This window comes from Carya illinoinensis, chromosome 4 (genome assembly GCF_018687715.1).
Source record: "Carya illinoinensis cultivar Pawnee chromosome 4, C.illinoinensisPawnee_v1, whole genome shotgun sequence".
NCBI classification, from domain to species: domain Eukaryota; kingdom Viridiplantae; phylum Streptophyta; class Magnoliopsida; order Fagales; family Juglandaceae; genus Carya; species Carya illinoinensis.
Genome location: NC_056755.1, coordinates 39,512,151 through 39,535,184, shown reverse-complemented (window position 1 = coordinate 39,535,184; position 23,034 = coordinate 39,512,151). Strand labels below are relative to the sequence as shown.

The 23,034-nt window shown below is 36.7% G+C and overlaps 1 long non-coding RNA gene and 1 pseudogene across 1 annotated transcript; both read right to left on the bottom strand.

Annotated features, from left to right (window-relative positions):
• The window catches only part of LOC122306496, a 28,328-nt pseudogene extending 25,326 nt beyond the window's left edge, over window positions 1–3,002 (bottom strand).
• Window positions 3,003–9,404: 6,402 nt separating this feature from the next.
• Window positions 9,405–10,933, bottom strand: LOC122306828. Its single transcript, XR_006241539.1, has 2 exons — window positions 10,430–10,933; window positions 9,405–10,324 (listed from the first exon to the last, which is right to left on the bottom strand). It is a non-coding gene; the product is annotated as an uncharacterized LOC122306828 (long non-coding RNA).
• Window positions 10,934–23,034: the final 12,101 nt, after the last annotated feature.

Genomic DNA, 23,034 nt, shown 5'->3' with positions numbered 1-23,034 from the left:
GAATGAGAGATGTGGGCAGTGGGCCGAGAATAGAAGGGAGTAGGGCTAGTATAGGTGTGGGATTATGGTTTGATGGAATGGAGGTGGTGTTATTGGCAAGTGGAAACCGGTGCTCATCAAAAATGACATCCTGAGAAACATATACCAGGCCAGAAGGAAGATGAAGGCAGCGATAGCCTTTGTGAGAGTCACTGTACCCAACAAATAAACACTGTGTGGAGCGGAGGTCGAGTTTGTGATGATTATATGGCCTAAGATGAGGCCAACAAGCACTTCCAAAAACTTTTAGCATTTTATAATCAGGTGGTTTGGAAAATAATTTTTGAAAGGGTGATTGATAATGAAGAATGGGAGTAGGGAGACGATTTATGAGGTGAACGGCAGTGTGAAAAGCATCAGCCCAAAAAGGTTGAGTTAAAGATGCATGAGCCATAAGTGCGAGTCCGGTTTCAATGATATGGCAATATTTCCTTTCCACAGCACCATTTTGTTGGTGCGTACGTGGACATGACAGTCGATGTGAAATTCCTTTTGATTTAAGAAGAGTGTGAAGGGATCGATATTCACCTCCCCAATCACTTTGTAATGACAAAATTTTTGAATTAAAAAATAATTCAACTTGACGTTGGAAATGAGTAAAGACTTGAAGAACATTAGATTTTTGAATTAAAGGAAACCACCAAGTGTAATGAGTAAAATCATCTAAGAAAGCAACATAATATCGAAAACCATCTCTTGAAAGAACAGGGGCAGGACCCCATACATCACTATAAATAAGTTGCAAAGGTTTGGTAGAGTGTTGCTGAGAATCTCGAAAAGGCTGTTGAGAACTCTTGGCCTGACAGCAAGCTGAGCAGAGTGATGGAGGGTCACGAGTAGAGATAGGAAGGGAATTATGAGAAATGATTCTGTGAACAAGCTGTAGAGATAGATGACCAAGTCGTGAGTGCCACTGAGATAAGGTGGTGCGCTCGCCAACAAGTGCTTGAGGAGAGAAAGAATGAGCTGGAAAAGCATAAAGACCATCATGCGTGGGACCATGGAGAAGAGGTGTCGCTGTCTTGGAATCCTTCACAATGAAATGAGAATTGTGAAACTCAAAAAACACAGAATTATCATGGCAAAACTATTGTACCGAGATTAAATTTTTGGTAATATTAGGCACATGTAACAGACTTTTAAGAAGAAAAGAATGAGAAGAAGAGGAGAAAACAGAGTCACCAATATTGGAGATCGGTAGAGCAGAGCCATCACCAACCCGTATCTGTTCATTACCACCATAAGGGGAGGAATGGATGTTAAGATTGGCTAAATCAGAGGTGAGATGATTTGTGGCAGCGGTATCAGGGTACCAGGATTGGTCAGAAGAAGATGCAGAGCTTGTGTAGTGGGCGAAAAGATTTTTCAGTGTATCTTTTTGGTAAGCATGGTCGAATCTGTGATAGCAGCTGATTACAAGGTGTCCAACTTTCCCACAGAGTTGACAAGTGGGTTTGAAGTGGGGAAGAGAAGAGAATTGAGGGGAGGCATTATGAGAGGAAGAGCGAGAGGAGAAAGTGTTGGTGCGACCTCTTCCTCAGCCACGATTATTTCCACGGTAGCTGCCATGATAGAAACCAAGGCCACAGGAAGGAGAACTTGAGGTGAAGTTGGCTAAAACATTTGTAGAAGTGGGAAGATGAGTAGAATGAGATAATCTGCTTTCATGTGTGAGTAGGAGGCTGTAGAGTTCTTCAGGAGCGAGAGGTTCAATACGAGTGGTAATGGAAGTGACAAAGGCATCATAATCACTATTGAGACCTACGAGTAAGTAAGATACAAATTGGGCAGAGTCTAAGGGATTTCCAGCAGCACTCATTGTGTCTGAGAGGTGTTTAACTTTTCAGAAATACTCAGTGATGGAGGTGGAACCTTTTGAAACGGTGGCAAGCTGGTAACGAAGTTGGGTGACTCGAGCATGAGATTGAGAAGCAAAAAGTTGTCAAGAGCTGACCAGACAGCTCGAGCAGTGGGGTAGCCAACAACCTGAGCAATGAGGTTATCGGAAAGAGATGAAATGATGGCACTTAAAATGAGTTGATCTGTTTGCGTCCAGGTGAGATAGTCAGGGTTGAGGGTGGTGGTTCTTGGAAGGAACTGAGAAGGGGGAGAGGCTGACCCATCTACGAAGTGAAAAAGGCGTTGGCCTTTTAGATAGGGAACCATTTGAGTTCGCCATAGCAGAGAGTTTTCATTTGTGAGTTTAACCGAGACAAGATGAGAGAGGTGAGGAAGAAAGGAAGGTGAGGGTGGGTTCGGATCTGGGTTTTTAGGTGGGGAGGTATTTTCCTCTATGGGAGACATTTGTCTAGAGTGGCTCTGATGCCATGTTAGAATAAAGGAATTGATAAGTTCATTTCTCATTGATCGAAGGTTTACACAGTGCTCTTATTTATAAAGAAGAGCACGTATGCAGCAGGTTGGTATTCTAACAAACAGGTGGTGTGCAGGTTGCCCGCAGCTAGCTGTCCAATAATGCTAGCAACGGAAAGCATGCATTACAAACAGGGAGCAGAACCAAAAATATTCTAACAAAATCACAAAACAGAATTATAAAGAAGCATTTCCAGAAGGTTCTTGTAGCTAAGATGGCTTGATGTCCTCGTGTGTTGTTGAGCTGGAGCATTGTTGCTTGATTTGCTAAGGCATGGCTGAGGTGTCTTTATCTGAAATGTTATCAGTAACTAACTCTGCACAATTAGATGATTCTCTATAGTGCACTACAAGTGCTCGAATATTCTTTTAGGAGAAGGTGTTAGGTTATTCTCTCTATAAATTCATCACTGTACACAGCAAATTCATTATTGCAGAATATACAAAAGTTCATCTTCTTGCTCTTGTGTTTTTCAAATCTCTACAGCGACGATCGTGGAAATGGTGGTGGTGGAGGTGGGTTTCTTTAGGGGGGAATTTTCTGTAAGTAAGGGCAATCCGAGGCGGTGGAGGGATGAAGGAGCAACCATTGCTTCTGGGTATGGTGTTGGGTATTGCCGTTTTGGAAGTTCACATTTCCCTGTTTATTTTATCCAATAACATATCGAGCTTCATGCTTTCAACGTCGACTATTGCGTAGCCACGTACTCTTCTTTGTCATTGTTACAAATCTTTATTTATTTATTTATTTAGATTTTGGGATATGAAATAATGTTATCATTTTAATTAACTAGAAAAATGGGCATATTATAAGTTTTTATAATTTGAAATGCATGATTGTAAAGTAGGTGGTAGTTTAAGGAGTTATATTTAAACGGAGTTTAGAAATGGTGTAAGAGATTCCTATCTTGAAGAAATTGGTTTTACTTTTAGTCTGATCTTATAAGAATTTCCAAATTATTAGCAAAAGTTTTAAAAGCTCTTTAATTCAAAGGTGAAACTTAGAACAAAATTGTAGAGAAATGGTTTTGGCTAACACACCAAACCAGTAAGTATATTTTGTATTCATAATGTATATGGTAGAAGTCACTGAAAAATAGAAAGATGCAATTTTGAGAGATCCACATGATTGTCTTCTTCTATACAATGTAACAAATGATACAATTAACATAAATGTAATCGATTTGCTGAATCAATGAGATTCTATACTTAAATTGAAAATTGATTGTTGCAGAAGCTTAGACTTTGAGTGCAAGCTTTCATATTTGTAAGGCATACTGTCTAGTGGCTTGCTTCTTGTATTTTATGTGTGGACTAGCATAATCATAATGTGAGCCCTGGGCTGGGCTATTTACTAGGCACTTGAGGAAGCCCTCACTCTTACTCTATATATATCTATAAATGGAGTTGGCCCATTAAACCCTATGAGAGCCATTTGTATCGCAGAGAGAAGAGAGTAAAAGTCTTCTCAACAAACAAATATGATCAAATTATTCAGGATACACAAAAGTGATGGCTAGCTCATCTTCTAACCATGGAAGAGGTATTTTTTCTTCTATTCGGTTTAAGCATTCTATGATAATAGATAGACATGATTTTACTTTAAATGTTTCATCAATTGATATCAGAACTTCTGCATTTCCCATTTTCATGGTTGTCTGAACTCTACCTTTACCTTCTTCTTTTGCTCTCTATTGATCATTGAAACTATGTGCATTCATTTTGTTGTTGAACCCAGAAATTGTGTACAAATTTATTCTAGTGACTAAATTTTGGCAAGGAGTATTGGCATTAACAAAAAAAAGGAAAGAAAAAAAAAAAAAAAAAAAAACCATTTTGTGAGTTTGGGTGGCCTAGAGCCAAATACTTTTACATCTGGTGGCACTAGAGACAAACTCGTGTGTTGGGTTATGGTGGGAGTGGGACGCAACCACAAACTCCCTATTCAGCTCTTTTTTATTTTAAATTTTTTATTATTATTCAAGTTCAAATTAATAATGAAAAAGTAGCTTTATATTTCGTCCAACATATATTGCCATTCATTAAAAATTATCGAATTGCCATTTTTAACAGAGAATTTCCGTATAATTGGCAGGGGTTATTTGCTAGAATTCCCAAGTCTGTCCAACCTTATTCAGAGCCGAGCTTGGTCCTTTTCTTGGGCAGGTTGAGAGGTAAGTCACGTGTGATTGTTTCCTTGTACATATCAAATTAACTCAAACTTTTGGATTTTTTTTTTTTAAATAAAACTAGGACAGCATTAAGACCTTAGTTCTTGATTCCTTTTGTGAAAATATTACATGCCAAAAAACGTAAATTGGTGTAAAGAATGAATTTTGTGATTTACATCTTTAGCACTTCTCATGTGTAATTCAAACTACACTTCAATAAAATAAATTCAAAGCATAAAATATTTAATTAATTAAATAAAATATAGAATCTTGATTTAAACTTAAGCATCTAAGATCTTTAATCCTGGGATATATGAAAGAAATTGTCAATTTTGATTTTTTGGAGATTTAGGTAGTGAGTTGAGATGAACACATTCACATCCGAATAGATTTTTCCTCAAATTTTAGCTAAAAATCATTTTTTCTAAATTTTTTTATTAAATTTTACTCATCATTCCAAAACCTTCTACGTTTCACTTTCTATTCTTTTTCTATTATATTAAAATAATCTTTCTCTATTTTTTTTTCTACTCGTTCATTTGTACATCTTTAATAGCTCTTTTTTTTTTTTCTTTTTCTTTTTTTTCCTTTTGCGGAATCTGCGGAATAAAATTTAACTCTTTTTTTTCATATTTTCATAATTATTTAATTATTTGTTGTACCTATATTGTCAATCTTTCATCTTTAACGACTTTTTTTTTTAACTACTTATCTATTTAAATGATAATATTTTTTAAAATTAGTACTTTTGTAAAAATAATATTTAAAATTTCATATTTTCACAAATGGTTAAAAAAAAAAAAAAAACTCATCATCTCAATGGTGACATTTGTTTTTCAAATTTGGACTATAACAAATTTGAATATGAGAGAAAGTATATATGATGGGAAGAAAATTTTGTTTTATGGACTAGAATAAAATCTTTATTTAAAAAAAAAAAATTATGAATGAACAGTAGCTCCCCATATTTAGGGAGCAACTGATCAAATCCTAGTCTCTTTCCCTAAAATAGGGAACCTAATGGAGATGGGTTTTTGTCAAAAAGTTAAAATTTTTTACTAAAATTTAGAGAATTTAATGGTATAGGCATCCGGATGCTGATGCTCTAAAATTAGTTGTGATAAAAGTTGAGAATTAAATAAAATATTATTAGAATATTATTTTTTAATATTATTATTGTTCTAAGATTTAAAAAATTAAATTATTTATCGTATTTTATGTGTCAATTTAAAAAATTATAGTAATTAAATAAATAAGATAAGATGAGTTAAAAACGTTTTTGTATCAAGAATCATTCTACCTATCAACCCCACACACCACATACAATATCTATTTAAATTTTTTTTTAATTTTTTCTATAACAAATATGTGATGTATGGATTATAAGTATAACAACTCCATTAGTTTAACAATAATAAAATAAAATAAAATAAATAATAAAACTAAAAATTTATTAAAAAAAAATCATATTAAAATATATAAAATGTATGGTGTAGGATGATGAGTAACCCTCTTGTATCTAACCTCCATTTACGGTGAATGAGTGAGATTTGACCGTTTGAATATATAGTATGTCCTCAGTGGACAATTGGACACTAGTCACGACCATATGCAAATGAGCATCATGCAATTAGGTATCGGGTAGGGTAGCCCCTTCCTGGACTCCACCCCTGCCCATGCGGGGGTGAGGATTTTCTCCCCATCATCTGCCTCCGAAGTGCAGGAGTGGGGTACCATATCTAGGATATTAGGATGCAGGAGAAGGAGTACATTTGCCCACAAACCCCCCCCCCCCCCTCGGCACTCCAAAAAAAACACAAAAAATGTGCCTTTGGCCCAAATGTTGTTTCTGGCCTAGAAATAGTTAAAATATGTCCAAAATGGCCCAGAACCTTTTAGGCCCAAAAATTAACAACAAAAATGTTAAAAAAAGTTTGTAATTAAATTTATATGAATAAAAATAATTTACATGATATAAAATTTAGAGCAAATGAACTAATGAAGTCCTACTACATACTACTAGTCTATTACCTGATAAATTAATAATAATAAATAAGCTATTATAAAATTAGAGGCTAAACAATTACAAAATTATAAACATAAAAGTGTCCAAAGGATATTATATCAACATTACAAATAACTGCTTCGAAATGACATTGTATCAACATTACAAATTGCTGAATACATTATATAAGTACAACTAATTCAAATTTCAATATCCTAAAAGAGTTGTTTGACTGTGACATTTGGAGCGATCCAGGCAAATAGTCAAGAGTGGAAAGACCTGTAATTAGTGCTGTATGTAGTGAGTGTGACTGTGACTGTGTGAGATCAATAACACCAATACTAATGCTCTCATCTGGTTAGAAAAGTAATTAGTGTAATCGATAGTACCATTTACCATACGTCATTCTGTGTGTAAAATTTCTAGAAATAAAGTGACATGATTGATTAATTAAGTGATTATAGTTGGTCAAAAGAATTGCAAAACTAGGTGTTAATGTCTAAAATCTGCATATTAGACCGGAATGGAGGAAAGAATTATTCCCTACCCACGATGTTGATTCAAACGTCGTCAATAAGATATTCTTCATGTTCGTCCATGAAATAAATAATAAATAAGCAAATAAAAAAAATATAAAGATTTACATGATTCAACATAAAAGCATACGTAATGAATTGTTTGGAGGGAAAATTCACTATGATTGGTAATTTTATAATCTCTCATGACCTCACATGTCACTCAATACAATGGAGAGACTAGTCTGAGCTGACTTCTTTTAGTTTATCTCTTCATTACCGTATCTCTTCTCTCATTTATCTCTTGACTTTATCTCTTTCCTTATTATTAATGATAGGTTTTCAAAGGGTCAAACCCAATCAAATTCAAATAACAGACGAGAATGGAGGAAAGAATTATCTCCGACCCACGATGTTGATTCGAACGTCGTCGATATGGTGCTCATTGCGTTCATCCATAAAATAAATAATAAATAAGTATATAAAAAAATATAGAGATTTACGTGGTTCGGCATAAAAGTCTACGTCCACAGGCTATTTGGAGGCAAAATCCACTATGATTAGTAATTTTACAATCTCTCATGGCCTCACATGTCACTCAATACAATGAAGGAATTTAGTCTAGGCATAGAAAAGTGGCACAGGGAGCTTGTGGAGAGTCCCCTTCATTTGTAGAGATATCCTCATTTTATAGAGATCTATTTTTTTTCCTTTAAATGATTAAGTCCAACTTGCCTTACGAAACTTTTTCCTTTTAAGAGTCTAAGTCGACTTTTTTTGTTTATCTCTTCCTTAGCTTATCTCTTCCATACTTTATCTCTTCCGTTATCATTAGTGATAGGTTTTCAAAGGGTCAAACTTATCAAGTTTGTATAACAGACTGGAATAGAGGAAAGAATTATCCCCAACCTACAATGTTGATTCAGACATCATTGATAAGATGCTCTTCACATTCATGCATAAAATAAATAATAAATAAGTAAATAAAAATAAATAAAGAAAAACATTGGAGTTTTGTGGTTCAGCATTAAAGTCTACATCTACGGATTGTTTTGAGACAAAATCCACATTGATTGATGATTTTACAATCTCTCGTGATCTCACATGTTGCTCAATACAATCGAAAATTTTAGTTTAGATATAGAGAAGTCGCACGTATAGAGCTTGTAGAGAGTGCTCTTCATTTGTTGTTACCTCCTCCTTTTATAGAGATCTGTTTTCTTTCTTAAAGTGATATAGTTCAATTTACCTTGTGAAACATTTTCTTTTTAGGAGTCTAAACCAATTTCTTTTAGTTTATCTCTTCTATATTTTATCTCTTACTTTTATCTCTTTTTTTATTATTAATGATAGGTTTTTAAAGGGTCAGGCCCAACCAATTTAGTCCCTAACACTAACAAAAGGTAATGAAGAGAAAAGAGTTACGGATTAAGATTTGAAATTTGAGTTTTGGGACAAAATAGACCCGTTTATAAGTCCACATCGTGATAATCATGGGTCGACTGGAAACTAATGTTACGTGGAGTATGAGAAACTAATGTTACATGGGTCTGTTCGAGGCAACCCAACCTCCCAAATGAAGATTCTGGTTTGTGCCTACTAGCCTTCGTTTGTCTTTTTCCCTAAATATAGTGCTAGAATTGTAACAGAATTGTTTCGTATGAAGATAAAGCAACACTGAATATCAAAAGTAGCGTAAAGATAAAAGCAAGAGAAGCACTTGGAGCTGGTCGGGTGTCAAGTGGTTTTTTACACCAGCGAATAACAACATGCCAGACATGAATTTATGTAATATTGTGAATAGAGCCGCATGTTGCAGATCAGTACTTTTCCAGACTGCGCCGGAGACTACAACTCCTCTCTTCTCCAGTTTTATCTTTTCTCTCCCCCCCCCCCCCCCCCCCCCCCCCCTCTTTCTGAAAAAAAAAAAAAAAAAAACTTTGTCCCTCGGCCTCATCCCCTGTAGCTTCTGAAGAATCTGAGGGTTGGTTATTCCACAGGGGTTGATCAGGATCATACAATCAGCTCATTTGAGCATTTTATCAAACATCTTGCATCCATTCCCATTTCTGAATACAACAAACCAACCCAGCAATCCAACCTTTCCTCATTACATCACAACAAGCATTCACTATTACATCACAGTAATCATTTATTAGGTTCATCATAACAAGCATTTACACAGGTTCATAACAAATCACCATGGAATGAATACACAGCAAGAATTGGTATAAACAAAATAGAAGAAAATTCTGAAATTTCTTCTAAGCATTTACGCGGCCTGATATTCAAAAACAGTACTCAATTATCTAATTAAAGAAAATGACAATTATAAGACATTTTGACAATTATAAGACTTTTGAACAAATTATGCATCGTACGTATGTGTTTCAATGGAGGAGGGACTCGGAAGGGTCTAGAAAATGTATAAGATTTTGATTGTCCAGAAAATGGATTAGATCTTTAAACGTGTGGAATCGGAAGAACCGAATGAAAAAGAACAAAAAAGAAGAAACAGAAAAGCAGAACGAAAAAAGAGAGGTAGAATCGGAAGGGTCTAGAAAATGTATAAGATTTTGATGGTCCAGAAAATGGATTAGATCTTTAAACGTGTGGAATCGGAAGAACCGAATGAAAAAGAAGAAAAAAAAAAAGAAACAGAAAAGCAGGAAAAAAAAATAGAAAAGCAGAACGAAAAAAGAGAGGTAGAATCGGGGAGAGGATAATCAAAAGATAGGAAGAATCAGGAGCGACAAGGGAAAATCTCAAGGTTTTTTACAATAAGATGTGTGTAAGACAAATACACCTGTCACATGCTGTGTTCCTATTGGCCGGTGTGAATATGAGTTAGACACCCGACCGTTTCTAGCTCTACTCTCAAAGGAAGGGTCACAGCACCCAAATTTTTCATATAAATGAAACGTAGTGTTTAATTCGCAGGTCTTCAAGCTACTCCAGCGTCTTCAAACGCTACTCAAGCGTCTTCAAACGGTGCGTTCTGTCCCTTGAACTCTCAATGACGTCGTGGCTAGTTTCACAAGGCTTCACTTCCAGATCACTTCACTTCAGTTCGATCCCTTACCAGGTTTCCTTCTCTTCGCAGCAACCCAGATCTTCTAGAGCTCCCTCGCCGGCCTCCATCGTGCCATTGGTGAGGTCCCTAACACTACATCAGTAGTGACTTGATCTTTTTCACCGTGCCTTTCATCGAGATAACTATCCTGTAACTCAAAACATAACAGAACAATATCTCTCAATCAAAATTCCATCCCCGATAATTTTACTAGGTTTCTCATCTGAACAAGTTATAAAATAAAGGGAATTACCCGTTCATCTGGATCATACTCCCTTCGATAAGATTGTAGGCGATGGCTCCATCCTCGCGTTTAAAGAATCTGATTTTCGCATGATCCCTTATCTGCGATGTCGATATCGGTTCCGTCTGCCGATCTCCGAAGTAAAAATGCACTTTTACTAGACGACCACCATTGTATTCAATCCTCAAATCGGCGTAGCGCATGTAATTGTGCTCACCCGGTGGGATTGTTAGAAGTACTTTGCCTGGAAAGTCGCCATATTCCACTTCCACAACAACCTTCAGTGGTTCCTCAGAATGGTTCTCAAGTTTGGTGTTTCTCGAGAAAGGTTTCACTATTGGATCTCCAACAAATTAAACAAACAACTGCAAAACAAAAAATGAGATCGGACTCATCAATGGTAAAATATATATAATTGTTGATAACGCTGCAGTGCTTTGCAAAAGGTTAGAGGAAGTGGAAAACTAGAGCATGCTAGAGAGAGAGCGAGGAGACGGGCCTTGGGTTCCGAGGGACCGGCTGTAGAAATTTATATTGGGGGGGGGGGGGGGGGGGGTGCGGAAATTGAGCAAAATTCGTTCTAGAAGATTGGAACGGCAGTAGTGCCTCCCATATCTAGAAGATTGTGTCGACCCACAGACGAACAGCAGAAGTCAAAAAAGTTGTGCCCACTCATATATGTACGCAATCAGGTTTTATATTCTAAGCCTTTTTGAGGGGATTGATTTTGTAAAATTTTTGTCGGCAACCTATTAATTAAATAAGATGCTGTTTGAAAAGCATCTTTCCAATAAGCTTAAGTAAGGTTTGAATGAACAGCAAAGCCAATCCCATTTTAGCTACCTGAAAATGACTTCGTTCAACAGAGCCTATTCGTGGGGAGCACTGGGATCGTTTACGGGATATGCATTGGACATTTTTCAAACGCAGACTATGTTACTCCCTCTCGAAGCCATAGGACTCCCAAATGCTGTTGAAATCTGAGGAGTTGCAGATAAAGGAAGAATAACAGACTAATTCTAGAAGCAGGTAAAAAGGGAATATTCTAACAAACTTTTGGTGGCAACAAGAGACTATCCTGATACTAAGTGGGAAGTCTTCTCGGTGGTGGGGCTGTCGGTAGAGTTAGTGCATCCTCAAGTAATTTCTCTAATCCTTTTGATGAAGTTTGAGACTCTCCTTTAAGATGGGCATAGATGTTGAGAATAGCTATCTTGGACAACAAGAAATACAAGATAGCAATAGGTAAAGCCAGGGTAAAAAAGTCAAAGTGCCTTCATACCAGGGAGGTTAATTTCAGATAATGTGATTGCAGCCTATGAGGTACTTCATTCTATGAATTCAAGGCAAAGAAGTAAGGGTGGGAGTATGGCTTTAAAACTAGATATTGCTAAGGCCTATGATAGGGTAGAATGGGGCTATCTTGAGGCAATAATGAGGAAGATGGGTTTCGGTGAAAGGTGGATTGGGTTGATAATGAAATGCATATCATCTGTCACATATGTTGTGTTAGTTAATGGCAAGCCAGGGGAGACTATTGTGCCTTCAAGAGGATTAAGACAAGGGGATCCATTATTTCCTTATTTGTTTCTTTTGTGTGCTGAAGGACTAAGTGCTTTGCTTAATAAGGCAGAAAGTAGTTCAGAACTAAAAGGTGTGGCAGTGGCTAGAGGAGGCTTAAGGGTTATCCATCTGTTATTTGCAGATGATTGCATCATTTTTTGGAAGGCTAGTTGGGTGGAATGGAGGAAGATAATGGATATTCTTGGGACTTATGAAGCAGCTTCAGGTCAGAGCCTCAACAAACAGAAAACCATAGTGTTTTTTAGTCCTAAAGTCAAAGCTTCTATGAAGGAAGGAATTATAAGAGAGATGGGGGCTAGACAGCAGAGTTGTTGTGAAAAATACTTAGGTTTGCCAATTACAGTTAGTAGATCGAAGTATAACTCTTTTAGAGTCATCAAGGACAAAGTGTGAAAGAAGTTTCAAAACTGGAAAAATCAATTCTTGTCTCCCTCAGGGAAGGAAGTATTGCTAAGGCAGTTATACAATCTATCCCCACTTATTACATGAATGTTTTTAAACTTCCAAAGAAGTTATGTAAGGAGATAGCAGCATAGATGGCAAAGTTTTGGTGGGGCTATAAGAAAGAGGATAATAAAATACAATGGAGAAGTTGGTCTAAGATGGGGGTCTAGAAACATGGTGGTGGATTGGGATTCCAAGAGCTTGAGAGTTTCAATAAGGCTCTCTTGGCCAAGCAATGTTGGAGAGTGCTAGTGAATCCACAATCTTTGGCTGCAAGGATACTGAGAGAGAAGTATTTCAGGCATGGAAAATTACTAGATGCAAATTTGGGTTACAGGCCTTCAACTATGTGGAGAAGCTTATGGGGTTCCTTGGATTTATTAAAGGAAGGATTGGTGTGGAGAGTTGGTGATGGGGAAAATATCAATATATGGGGTGATAGGTGGATACCTAAGCTGTCTACTTTCAAAATTCAATCTCCCAGACACTCTTTACCAGTTGATGCAAAGGTTAAATATCTAATTGATGGGGTTACTAAGACATGGAGAGAGGAGATGATAAGGGAAATTCTTGATGAAGATGAGGCAAAACTGGTCTGCAGTTTACCAATTAGTCCTTCTGGTAAACCAGATAAGTTAATATGGGCCCCTACAAAAAATGGACAGTTTAATGTAAAAAGTGCATACCACTTAGAGATGAGTAGGAAGCATAGAGGAAAGGGGGAGGTATCGAATGGTGTAACAGACATTTGGAAGAATATATGGAAATTGAACATTCCTGGAGTAGTGAAGATGTTTGTATGGAAAGCACTGAATAATTGCTTACCAACAAAGTGGAATCTGGCTTGCAGGAAGGTTGTTAAGGATTATTTCTGTCCAATATACAAATTGCAGAAGGAAATAGTTACACATGCTCTATGGAGTTGTGGTGGGGCTATGGATGTATGGGCAGACAAAGCAAGCCCAGTGCATAAGTGGGCATCTACTGAAAGAGATATGCAAGAGTTATGGGCAGACTGGCGTGAAAAGTTGCAGAAAGAGGAATTGGAGCTTATGGCTGTAGTGTTGAGGAGGATTTGGTTAAGGCGAAATTTCTTTGTTTTTGAGAATAAATTTGAAGGGCCTGATGTGATATTCAGGCAAGCTGCAGCCAGTTTATCTGAGTTTCAGCAAGCTCAGAAACAAAATGCAAGGTGCCAAATGGTTGGAGCAAGGCAAAGAGACCTGTGTCGATGGACAGCTCCTACAACTGGCCAAATAAAAGCAAATTGGGATGCAGCATTAAAATTAGAAGAAGGGAGAATGGGAGCAGGTGTAGTGATAAGAAATGAGAATGGGGACCTTATGGTATCTGTGCGCTCTCAAAAGCAGAATGTATGCAACCCTTTGGTAGCTGAGCTTCAAGCATTATGGTGTGCCTTGCGGATTTGTGCAGATCTAAATTTGACAGAGGTAGTGTTTGAAGGAGATGCATTGAACATAGTTAAGGCTGTTAATAATCCTGAGTCTAATTGGGAATGGCATGGTCAGCTGGTAGAAGATGTTAAGGATATATTGAGGAACAAGCCAATGTGGAAGGTTATACATACATATAGAGAATGTAACAGAGTAGTTCATTTTCTTGCAAAATTTTCCTTAACTGTAAATGGGGAACAAATATGGATAGAGGAGGGTCCTGCAGGTATTCAATACTATGTAATGAAGGACAAAACTGTAATGAATACAGATGAATGAATATAAGATACAGAGGTATGTTCTTTCAAAAAAAAAGGGTAAAACAGTCAACTAACTGAAACTTGGAAGGCAAATAAACTAGCATGATGATTCCTGTTGAAACCCTTTCGTGAATAAAATGACAATCTAGCTCTATGTGTCTAGTCCTTTCATGAAAGACTGAGTTTTGTGAGGTGTAGAGCAGATTGGCTATCACAATACAATGTTGCAGCTTTAGTATGATCAATTTGGAAGTCTTTTAATAAAGAAATGATCCAAATAATTTCACAACTTGTGTGGGCTAATGCCCTATACGCTACTTCAGTAGAGGATCTAGAAATTGTTACTTGCTCTTTACACCTCCAACTAATCATAGAGTCCCTAATGAATATGCAGTACCTAGTAACTGATCTTCTTGTCTCTGGGCAAGCTACACAATCTGAGTCACTAAAGGCTTTCAAATGCAAAATTGACAAAGCAGAGAAGAAAATATGTTGCCCTAAAGAACCTTTCAAGTATCTTAATACCCTATGAGCAGTTTGCAAATGTACCTCTACTGGTTTGTCCATAAACTAGCTAAGTAAATGGACAGTGTAAGTAATGTCTGGTCTATAGATTATTAAATAGATCAATCGCCCAACCAACATTCTCAATGGGAGTGTGGATAGGTTTGCATCCCAAGAGATCAGAATCCCCAAGGATTTCAAGAGTATACTTCCTTTGACATATATGTATTCCAGACCTCGATCTTGCAATTTCCAAACCCAAGAAATATTTCACCTACCCCAGATCTTTGATCCTGAATTATGAGTTCAATTGTGCCTTGACAGCATTGGTAGTTGACATATTTGAACTACCAATAAGTATGTCATCTACATACACCAACAGAGCAACAAAACCATTCTCATCTAACCTTGTAAATAAAGAATAATCTGATTTAGATTGTTGGAATCCAATAGAAAGTATGAAAGAAGAAAATTTTGAATTCCATTTTGGAGAGGCCTGCTTAAGGCCATACAATGACTTGTGCAGCCTACAAACTAACCTTTCATTTTCACCATGATTCTCCTAGTTGATCTGATAACCTAGAGGTAGATCCATATGTATTTGCTCATCAAGGTCTCCATTGAGGAATGTATTATATACTTCCATCTTGTTTAAATGCCAATTATGGATGGCAGCTAAGGCTAGAAAAATTCTAATAGTAGTAAGCTTAGCTACGGGACTAAATGTTTCTTGATAATCGAATCCCTCAATTTGAGTGTAGCCCTTGGCCACCATCCTGGCCTTATATCTCTCTACAGACCTATATGAATTGAGCTTGATCTTAAAAACATACCTACAACCAACTGAGGTCTTTCCAGAAGGTAAACCAATGACTGTCCATGTTCCATTTTCTTCTAAAGCCTTTAATTCAAACTATACTGCTGCTAACCAATGCTGAGACATCACAGCTTCTTTGTAGGCTTTTGGTCCATACAAGAGGGAAAGTGAAACTGCAAAAATTTTTAGTGATGGAGAATGATGTGAGTAGGACAAGTGTTTATGAAGTGGATGATTAGTGGAAGACAAAGATGATACTTGAGTAGGGCTGCTAGTGACTACTTGACAGTGATAGTCATGCAAAAATCAAGGAAGTTTCCTAACACGATTAGATCTTCTAAGAGGGATGGTGGACTGATTGGTATTTTATGAAGGAGTTGAGAGAGGATCGGGTGAAATTGATTCAAAATGCTGGTTATCAGAAAAATGATCTAATTGAGGAGGTTTAGTGTGAGGGAGAGAAAGAACTAATAGGTGAATTTGAAATAGGAATTTGAAATTTTGAAAAGAAAATAAGGAATTTTTATGGAAATTGCAAAATTTTTATGACTTTTCCCCTTCATCTTACTTTATGTCTCCTTTAACCTAGTTTTTATTTTATCAGCTTTTTTCACAATGACAATTTTAATAGTTGTTGAAAATATCTTTTAGCTCTTAAATCTCATATATAATTTTCTTTTTGCACTTAATCTATAGCAAAATATATAATGTATAATGTGATGCCCCTAATTCCCACATACGGAAATGCAAGAATTGTAATGTTGGGATGATGACAATACTGGTCATATATCATAACGATAAGTGATCTAAGTGTGTGTAAGATGCAAAAATTGTACACTAAAAGTCGTAGCGGGTAATTTGCATTTAGTCAACTAAGTAACAGAAGTTTAAATACACGCATATCAAAATAAAAGTATTCCAAATATTATACAACTATCCATCGAATGTAAAGTAAAAAACAATATTTACATAGGCAAAATGTGATACACAACCTATGATCCAAAGTGATCACATGCCACTCCTCCAGTGGAGCCAATCCCTCAAACTCAACATTTTCTTCTGCATCAAAATCTACAATACCATAAAAAGATACCGCAGGGTACCGATTACCGTGAGATTATAATTCTCAGCAAGTAATCAACCAAACAACCCAAGAGATAAAAATACCTTAATACATCCAACAACCATACATGTACATGATGAAACACGTATACGACCCAAAACCATTCCTTTAAAATGTAATAACTCGCCATTTTTTCATAAAATAGCCCAATCATAAAATCCACAATTTTTTCAAAAAATTGTGCTCGTATCCATTAAACCATAAACTGCCATTTTCTCAGAAAATGGCCCAGCATATCCATTTATCAAACCCTATAAACGGGAATCACAAACGAGACTTTACTACTATCCATGCTTACCACCATCCCTACCGCATGCACCATAGGCAGGAATCACAGACGAGACTACCACCATCCATGCTTATCACCATCCCTATAGCTTTCACTGTAGGCAGGACTACCACCATCCCCACCGTGTGTACCGTAGGCGAGAATCAGAGGTATGACTCTACCACCATCCCTACTCATCACCATCCCTACAGTTCCTTTCCACACAAGGGGTACCTATCAAAGTATTGTTGTAGGCGGGACTCTACCACCATCCCTGCTTACCACCATCCCTACAGTCCATTTTCCTCTCTCTCAATTCTTTCCAATCATTCATTACAAATCTATTCAAATTCCTTTCTCACATGAAAACTCAGTTTTCATTTACAACACATGAATATGCATGCCATAGTGCAATAAAAATCATGACAACAAACACAACATAATTCAATTCAATAACAAATCCTTCCTCAAATCCAACCTAACCCCCATACTACTCGGACTCCTAGTCCGACATAACCAACTAGACTGCAGAAAATTTGTTAGTACACAAATATATTTAAATCTCAAGAAATTTTTTGAAAAATTACTTACAGTGATAAAATATAATTTTTAGAGCGCTAAGGAGGTGCAAGAAGTGGCAGCATAACAATGTAACAGTGTAATTTGGACTATTGACGTGGGTCTCAAAATATCCAATTTTGAACAGAGACCAACAAAGACGTGGGTTGGCTAAGGAAGGGTTTAGAGGTGTCGGTGAAGCAAATCATAGTGGTGGTCGGCCGTGGGTGGCAGTGTGGACCACGGTTGAAGGCCAAAAAGCACAAATTGGAGATTAAGCTAGAGGGGCTTCAATGGTGGCGGATCGAAGGTGAGGAAAGGTGGTTTGGATGGCTGGAGGGCCGACGGTGGTATGGTAAAAATCTAGTGGCCAACGGTGGCACGACGGCGATGCTAGAATGAAAGTTGGTCGCGGCTTGGGTTCACTCGTGGCAATTAATGGTGGCACAAGAGGGGCTGAGATTGGAAGGGAAGGGTCACTGGCTAGAAATGAAGAGATTGGGTGGGGTAGTGTTGGCCACGCCGGCACAAAGAGGCGAGCTGGAAGTGACAAAGAAAATAGACAGAAATGAGAGAGACGGGACATCGCGCATGAGAGGAATAGAGGGAAAAGGAAGAATAAAAAGAAAGAAGGAAAAAGAGAAGAAGGGAAAAGAAAAAGAAGAAAAAAACAAAAATGAAGAAAAAGAAATAAGATCCAGTTTTTTTAATTTGGGTCTTTAAACTAATCTGACGAAAATAATTTCAAAATGGCGAGTTAAATAAATAATTTAAACGCAATGACTAAATAAAAAATAAAAATAAAAATCTAATAATAAAACAACAAAATAATTTAGAATAAAGAGCAACTTAAAAAAACCAACAATATTTAATGACAAGAAAACACATTAAAATAAATTTAACAGTTAAAAGTAGTTAAATAATGCCACGTAAATCTTCAAAATGTTAAAACAAGAAAGCCCATAATCTTAATTAATTAAATAATTTATTTAATTAAAATATACATAAATACAATGTATCAATTATAAGATATAAAAAAATGGGACAAATGAATTGTTGGCCAAGGAAAATGACTCGATCACAAAGACAAGATAGGCCTTTTTTTTGTTTTTTTGTTTTTTTTTTTTTTTTAAATGAAACTTCTAACATTTCATAAACAACTATTACAAGATTTGTTAAAATCAGTGATCAGTGCAACCACATGCGGCCCTTTCTCCATCTAGATAGTTTCAGTAATAGAATAAAAAGCTAGTTTAGCTAATTCATGTACTACTTTGTTGCCCACCCTGTTGAAAAAAGATAGCTTCCAGCTTGAATGTGTCCCTAGCACTTGCTTGAGGTCTTCAATGAGTTGCCTAGACCATGAGGAATTTGGAGTATGATCATTGACTGCATCTATGACCATCTTTGCATCCCCCTCAAACTCAGCCTTAACTATTCCCGGTTTAGCACATAGACAAAAGGCTCTTAAGAGAGCATAACCTTCAGCTAGGAAGGTCGAGGAAACAGACACTTTTTGGTAGCCAACATTACTTGTGGGTCTCCTTCTAAATCTCGAATTACAACACACATCCTCATTTTTAGCTCTAGTTTGAGGAAGTTGGCATCAAAATTTACCTTGAGCCACGTAGGAGCTGGAGGTTTCCAGGAGATCCCTTCGACTGGAGACAACTCTGCATCATGCCTTGCCATAGGCTCTGACTTAGCCAAGGAGAAGTCTGCAATATCAGATATCGCAACTTTAATGAGTGCTTTTGGGCCACAAAATTTATTTTTGAAAATCAAGTCACTTCTCCTTTGCCAAATTTTGTAGCAGACTATAGCAACCAGATCTAGGCTGACTACAGCACCTATCCTCTTCTCCTTCCCCCCTGGGCGTCGCCTATCCTCTCCCCCACCCCCACCCCCGTATTGCCCATCCCCTACCTAGTTGTCTAGTCGTCATCAACCCTTCCTCTGCCCAGCACCCTCATTGCCATCGACCCTCCCTGTGCCCTAGTAACCATTTGAATGCTATCAACTCTGTGGTATATAGATGCAACATGATAAAGCAAATGATTTAAAAGGTACAAAAACACATATTTATCTTTTTTATTTTGTTTTCTTTTTATTCCTGAAGATTTGAATTCTATGATTTTATTTTTTTTTCACTTTACCTAAGATATCCCTTCCTCCTTCCTAATCTAGTGATGTTTGTAAGATTACTGTAAGAATGTGGCCTGGGAATGCTAGTTTAATGCTAATTTTGATTTCACACACAGTGTTGCCCTGCATACACAATCGTTTCTTCCTTTGTCCCTTTCTCTTTTAGTTATGCTAGATGCCACATCTTGTTCCACTTTTATCACACGATCCCTTTAATATAACAAATTAAAGGTTGATAGCTAGGTAATGCCAAATTATCACAGTAAGATAGGATGGATGATGTAGTATATAGCATTTTCTGTTCTCTATTGGTGTGGGGGATGGGGGTTTGAGAATCTGTTTCATTGCATAAAATTCTATCATTTGGCTTGACATATATGTTTGTTAAATTGATGTTGATAAAATAATATTATTTTGTAGAAAGCTGCTTTTCAACAGAAAAAGGCATTTCCCTTCCAATTTGTCCCTTAACTTAGAAATGATTGTTCCAGTAGGCCAAAAGGGTAGGACATCTTCAATTATAATATGCATAATAAGCATTCTGATAAATGAAAAGTGAAATCTATGCTTAGCAGGAGCTGTTGAAATATAAAGTATCAGTGTTTATGAATCTGAACTTTGTAAAACTTGACACTACTGAGAACATTTTTGGACCCCCCAAACATTGCAAGCATATTTAGGAAAAACCTTAAACCATTAGTTCAATTGGATGAATGAAATCTGTCCAACAATTAATGGATTAAATCGGGACTATAAATTCACTCAAAACTCTTACAAGAAGCACACAAAAAAATAGAAAAACAAAAACAAAAACAAGACAAAGAAAGAAAGGAAGAAAAATAAATTCATAGAAAAAAGGTAGCATGCAACAAAGTAGGAAAAAGCTACAAGATACATGCAAGATAATGTTTATGAATCTGAGCTTTATAAATCTTCCACTACTAAGAACATTTTTGGTCTAAATATCTGAACTTTATAAATCTTCCACTACTAAGAACATTTTTGGACCCCCCCTCCCAAATGGGCATTTCACTATGATGAACACCTCCAACCATTGTGTTTACTCAAAAGCATAGATGTAGATAGAATTAATGGATGCGGTCAATGGGAAAGGGATGATAAAAATAATTAAAAGAATCAATAATGCCATTTTGCCCAGTAATTCTAGCATTTGGAAACATATCATAGAAAGCAGTAACCTCCTATAAGATTTGGCAATTCCTGAACAGTTCGAATACAAGCAAAGATTCCAATGCAGTTCTTCATTAGAAAAAACTCATCAATGAAGAAATAGAAGCATGATTGATTAATAGCCAATCTGAAGACATTCAGGAAAACCTCAGGACCTATGCAGTCTCACCACACCAAATTAGCATCAAACCAGAACCTGCTGCTTAAGCCATCACCTGTGCAGTCTCAGCACACCAAATTAGCATCAAACCAGAACCTGCTGCTTGAGCCATCACCTACCCCAAAATAAACTTCTCTTCTCAAATTATCCCAACAAGCTTCTAATGAATTTCACTGTGGCTGTGATTTTAAAATCTAGCCATTCAAATAGCATGATGTTTGAATCATGTACTAAAGTAGTCAGAATAGTTAATCTCCAATTCTGTTAACTAGGTTCACCAAAATATTGAACTATATGTTGTTGTTTTAGAGAAAATGTGTTACAGAACTAGGGTAAAGTGTTGAATCATATGGATATTTTGTTACCAAAAATAACTCATAACTATTTTCAGGCACATAATGGACAGTCAGTTATACTTTAATGTAATTTTTCGTCATTGCAATTAGGAATAGATAAATTTTAGAAAAAACTAACACATATTTAGGTATAGTGGTGATAACTTCTGTTATATGTGGTTATGAGACAACTTACATTGATGATAATTTTTTGTAATTACTGGAAAATAACCTAATGGTGATCTCTGTAAAAAGAGGATGGAGGGGACGAGTCCGACGTCCACTCAAAATATCAAGCACTATTGACGAAGTTCCAAATGTGCTGCCTCCAAAAAGAGACCTAATGGATGAAGAGGATCCCATAGTTGATGCCGCACCAGAAGCAGTACCAAAAGTGGTTGTGAATAACGTAATACAAGCTGTAGAATAAAAGGAAATGAGGGGGGAGACATCATAGGTTTGGCATTTACAATACTTATGTAGAAAGGAAGTCGTAACAAGTTTTTGATATTTATAATATCAAACCAATAATTCTTATTAATAACTACAGCTTAATAACACTTTTATTACAGCTCCACACATTAAAAAAAAATAAGGCAGAGGGCCTACAAAGGGTATTGCCTTTGAATGGCTACGAAAGTTGGGTAAGATCCTTTTAAATATAAAGGATAGGCACAATGGTCCATCATGCAAAAATGCCATTGTATTCAGTAGTTGAGTGAGTTGGATGGTGAAAGTACATGCGGATATGAGGAATGCTAGCTGGAGTGTGATACCCGATAAGGAGAAGCACGAGCTCATCAATCGTGTTAGAGTAAGGGTTGAACAAATAAACTTTTAACAACATTAAAATTTTCTTTGCTTGTTATGATTTTTAGAGTGACAACAATTCATGTGTTTATGATGCAATGCCTTTGCAGGCAAACTTTGTTTTGGATTGGACAAAGGAAAACCATCACAAAACTGCGGTAAACGCACTTGCTGACAAGTACAATGCATACCATTACAAATTAATAAGCACTACCTAAAATATGCATCACATGCATAGGCACTAGCTGGTTGGAAATCATCGATGGAGCCACATGATTGGGAGTGGCTATGTTCAAGGTGGTCCAACAGCTCATTCAAGGTACTGCCTGACTTGTGTTAATGGGGGGAAGTTGGGGATTATGATATGGTGAATTATTTTTCCTGGTATAGCAGCTAGTATTCTAGGCAAAATTTACATTGTGTTGTGGATTGATCAAAAAGTATAAGTCCATAAAATAATTTATTTCGAATTATTTCAGGAGCAATCTCATAGAAACACTAATAATAGGAAAAATGGAAGGGATGGATGCGTCATTATATATTTACAACTCGGTTTTCAGTATTGGTAAATGGTGAACCTGTGGGTTTCTTTAATAGCTCACTGAAAAGGAGATCCACTATCACTTCTACTATTTGTGATTGTAATGGAGGCTCTAAGTCGGATGTTGTGAGCCGCTATAGCAGGTGGTTTCTTTTCAGGATTCTCAGTGGGAAATCTTCATAGGCCCATTACCATTTCCCATCTATTATTTACAAATGATACGCTGTTGTTTTGTGATGATAATGTAGGGCATATTCAATCTTTGAAGGCCATTTTACTATTGTTTCGAAGCGGCTTCCTGTTTAAAGATAAATCTTACGAAGACAGAAATGGTGGCGGTGGGGGATGTAAGTAATATTCGGGAGTTGGCCAGCATTTTGGGGTGTGGGGTTTCCTTTTTGCCAATTAAGTTATCTTGGC